The sequence below is a fragment of the Juglans regia genome, chromosome 15 (assembly GCF_001411555.2).
Source record: "Juglans regia cultivar Chandler chromosome 15, Walnut 2.0, whole genome shotgun sequence".
Classification (NCBI taxonomy): domain Eukaryota; kingdom Viridiplantae; phylum Streptophyta; class Magnoliopsida; order Fagales; family Juglandaceae; genus Juglans; species Juglans regia.
The window spans coordinates 18,741,815-18,746,903 of NC_049915.1; the positions used below are offsets into that span (position 1 = coordinate 18,741,815).

The 5,089-nt window shown below is 31.1% G+C and overlaps 1 pseudogene; it reads left to right on the top strand.

Moving 5' to 3' along the window:
* Positions 1-211: 211 nt before the first annotated feature.
* LOC108993077 overlaps positions 212-5,089 on the top strand; it is a 7,477-nt pseudogene continuing 2,599 nt past the window's right edge.

The following is a 5,089-nucleotide window of genomic DNA, read 5'->3' on the forward strand; positions in this document are numbered from 1 at the left end:
ACGTGTTTATCAAGAGAAGCAAGCGCGGTAACAACCAGTACCCTGCCCAAGCTCTTGATACTCATCTGATCGAGCTACGAAACACAATATATTTTCCTCCCGAATTAAGTACTCCCATGTATGCATTTATTTAGCAAAATAATTACCGACTTGATGGGTCTTTTTTTTTCTTTTTTAATTAATGTGTATGTGTGTTTGTGGCAGATTGAGGATGTGGAAGCTGAAGGTAGCAGAAGGAGGTCCAAGGCTGTTCACAACAAACAACTTCATTGGGCGGGAACACTGGGAATTCGACCCTGATGCTGGCACTCTCGAAGAACGTGCTGAAATTGAAAGGGTTCGTGAAGAGTACAAGAAAAATCGGTTTAAGAAGAAACAGAGTTCTGATCTTTTGATGAGGATGCAGGTTTCTCGATCTTTCCTTTTAATCGCTCTCATGTAGTCTCTACTCTCTAGAATACCATAATATTAATTGACATTTCATATCTATGGAATTATATTGAGCCAGCAACCTGCAGCAACCATTAGATACTTTTAGGTTTCGTCTGGTTATATAAACCATCTCATCTTTTCTAATTATTACAACCTTTTTAATTGTAATGACTTAATTTTAACATGAACTCACAGCTTAGAAGGGAGAATCGAAGTGTGCAAATTCCACCACCAGTGAAATTGCAAGAAAATGAAGAAATAACAGATGAAACAGTGACAGCTTCACTTAGAAGTGCACTAAGCTCCCTTTCATCCCTTCAGGCACATGATGGCCACTGGCCTGCTGAATTCATTGGACCCTTGTTCTACGTTCCACCCTTGGTACGTACGTACTTCTCAAACCATGCATGCATTGTTTTAATACAAGGTTGGTTAATTTTATCTTTGTTTTCTTTTTAATTCCATTAATTCTGATCCCAAATTTCACTAAGGATAATTAATATATATATATATATATAATTTGCATACACATATAAACATTTATTAACTAAGATTATTTCTTAATTTAATTTCAAGCTTTTACCAAATGCATGCAGGTAATGGCGTTGTACATTACTAGAGATCTCAGTCGTATTTTATCGTTAAATCACCGGACCGAAATTATTCGATACTTGTATAATCTTCAAGTTTCTGTTCAACTTTACTTTTATTCTGGCAACCAAAAAGGCATAGGAAATTTATTCTGAGAATGAAAATATCCATATTTATTTGTATGTTTGTTGGATAAAATGAAGATGGAGGATGGGGTTTCCATATGGCGGGTCACAGCACAATGTTTGGGTCAGGTTTGAACTATATTGCCTTGAGGATACTTGGAGAGGGGCCTGAAGATGGTGAAGATAGGGCAATGGCTAGAGGCCGAAAATGGATACTTGACCATGGTGGTTTAGTGGGGCTGCCATCATGGGGAAAGTTTTGGATCTCGGTATGAACAGTTGTTTGGAGTTCCTATAATTCTATTTACTAAATTAGATATTTTATACGTAACTAAGAAATCTTGATTAGTTTTCGGGAATTTAGGTAGCAATAATCAGAATATTGATCTATTAAAAAGGCCAGGATGACACATTAAATTTTAAGCCCGGATCTCGTATATATATTTCAACATTAAAAGTACTAAGAAAGTATGTCATTTTGGTTATGGGGATTTCATGATAACGTACATATATATATGGTAAGCAAAAAAATTATTGAACTGATTAATAAAACAAAAAAAAAGGATTACTGAAAAGAGAAATACTTCAGCCACAAAAGAATAACAAAAAATCCAAACCCACGAAAGTGATATGACTTGAAGTAGTACGTCAAATTGTAAAGTTACTTTTATCGTAAAATAGATCCAACAGATCGTATAAACCACATCAATTTATGATTTTATTTTTGTGTAATTCCTTTATGTCTATAACACTTCTCAAGTGAAATTATATTTGGAGTCCAAATAGAAGTATTAGTACAACAAGCTTGGGCTGTGAAAAAAAGTAATGTTATTCATAATCATTTTATTCATCATCCTCTCACAATCTTATGATGAGACGTTAAATGATTGAAAATCATTTTTAATGCTTCACCTGTGTACCAATCATTTAGGCCCTGTTTGGAGAGCCAGTTGATCTCATCTCAATATACAAATCCTACTCAAACACAAATACTTTTCAATTTCTCTATCATAATTTGTCATCTAATCATTACAATTTTCTCAAATATACATATAAAACACAAAAAATAATTCAACTTTTTCAAACCCCAAAACAAAAATTTATATTCTAACAGTATTTGAACTTTATAATATTTTTATTCAACTTTTTTTCTTTCATTTTCCAAAACCCAATAAAAATCTTAAGTCAAGTGATTTCAATATTATTTACAAATCATCTCCCTATTATTTACAGATTTATCATCTTATCTCATCGGATCAAACTATCCAAACGAAACCTAATGTCAGATCCAAGAATGTTGAGAGTAGGGGTATAACTAATCTGGTTCGGTCCGATTTTGGAAAATATTTGAAACCGAATCAGTGTATACTGATTTTGAAAATTTAAGAACCAATAAGGACCAATTCATCACTGAAACCAAAACTTTAGATTTTTCTATTTTTGGTCAGGTTCGTTTCGATTTTTCGGTTTACTGTTTACACGTGTAGCATTCATGTCTAAGTTTAATATTATAAATTTTCAATACTAAACTTAATTTTTTGAATTTCCTATTTATTATTAACAATTTCAAATTCATTAATGTTCAATTATATTAGTATAGTATCAGTAGTGTCTAATTTATTAGCTAGTGAGATTAATAAACTTGAATAATAAAATTAAAATAGTATAATTAGTGTCTAATTATACTATTATTGGTAGCGTCTAACTTACATCATATGTTATATTAATTTTATATTATAAGATTAATAGACTTGAATAATAAGATTAGAATTAATTTCATGTAATATTAATTAGTAATTTAGCGTATAATATAAAAAATTAAATATATATATATATTGGTTCGGATCGGTTTAAACCGATTTTCAAAATATGAAAATCGATACCGCACTAATTTAGAACTAGTTTCGGCTCTTAAGAATCGGTACCACACCAGACTAGTTAGAAATCGTTTCGATCCAATCCGATTCGGTTTAATTAACTGGTTTGTTTATTTGTTTACACCCCTAGTTGAGAGGATGTTGGTTAAACGGATGATGAATAACATTTTTCATGCAATTGAAAAAAAAAAAAAAAGTAAAGTTGCATGTTGTACTTTAAATGATTATGATAATATCTTAATTTCATTTGTATTTCCAAAATTACATCTGTAACGACGACATGTGCATATTTCCACCTTGAATCTACCGGAAGCTAGCTTATTAATTGTTTTTTTTTTCTGTCAAGCGAAACCTCAAATGGCTGCTCTCATGTATATATAGGTACTAGGAGCATATGAGTGGTCGGGATGTAATCCATTACCCCCAGAGTTCTGGCTTCTTCCTGATTTCATCCTCTTTAATCCAGGTTAATTTTTGTGACTCTCATTTATTTTCAAGAACTTCTCAATTTATTTCATTTCTTCTTATCATTATAATTTTTTTATATTCTCATACAAAATAAAATAAATAATTTAATTTTTTCAAATCTCAAACTACAAAAATTGTGCAGCATCACGAAAAGCTTGTGATTTTCTTATATCAAAGCAGTTACCAAATGGTGGATGGGGAGAGAGTTCCCTATCATGCCACGACAAGGTATGTATATATGATTTTATGAACAACCTGTTTCAAATCAAGCCACAAAAAAAAAAAAAAGGATAAGAGTAAAACCAAGTTTATTTAATGTGAAACAGGTGTGGACGAATATAGAAGGCAACCGAGAACATGTTGTCCAAACTGCATGGGCTGTGTTAACACTCATTGACGCAGGACAGGTTATAACCAAGCCTATAATTTTCTCCTCGATGATCAGTTTTACATTAAAAAGTAAAATTCTTTCTTGAAAGATCAAGGAACAATATCAGTACACCATAAAGACCACTTCGAGTATATGAAATTATCAGCACAAAAAGTTCAGATTTTTTCTTTCTTTTAAATAAATGTCAATAGAGTTTGATCAAGTATTGGATCTGCTAAAAATATAATACAAATAATTAAATCTATCTCTTTTCATTCGTTTAAATTTTTGAAATAAGTAGTAATTTCACATTATATCAGAGTAGACTTTTACTCTTGGAAAAAAAAAAATATTTACATGACCATTTTGTGTAGATTGTGAATATTTATTAATTATTAAAATTCAGGCTGAGATAGATCCAACACCAATTCATCGTGGAGTAAGGGTATTGATCAATTCGCAAACTGAAGATGGCGATTTCCCTCAACAGGTATTAATATTTATTTCATGTTTATATATTTAAAATTAATTCAGCTTAATTTAATTAACTGTTTTTAACTCTGTGTTCCTTTTTTTATTTCATTATGTTTTGTAATGGACGTGCAGGAAATTACAGGGATGTCTTTTAGGTATTGTGGACTACACTACGCGGCATTTAGAGACTTTTTTCCCTTATGGGCTCTTGGGGAATACCGAAACCGAGTTCTACTACAGCTTGCATAATATTAATTAATATACCTGCTTGAAAGATCATAAAGCAAGAAAGGTATAATGTATTTATGCTGAGTACTTGCCAAGAAAATATAAACATTTCTGATCTAGTAGATCTACTACGTACATGAGCTTGAAATTAATAAGGTCATGTAAAATATGTGATAATAAATGCAGTTTCTTGTGTGGGCATTCCATGCAGCCTAAAACATGTCAAATTATATTAATTAATATATGGAAAATGATAGGGATACCGATAATGGTGTCCTCGATCATTTCGACCGATACTGTAATTTTTTTTAATTAAGGAATTTTTGATCTCGTCTGATCCAATTATAAAGCTCTAACATGTACAGCACTGATAAACTCTCTAGCAATAATCCAAGAATATGTTGATTCAACTATCATTAATATGGTACTGAACTGTGTATATAACTTCATTTTGGTATTTTTAAGTTTAAAAAATGTATTGCCTTTTTTAATTAATCAAAAATATTATTTTATAACTACTAAGT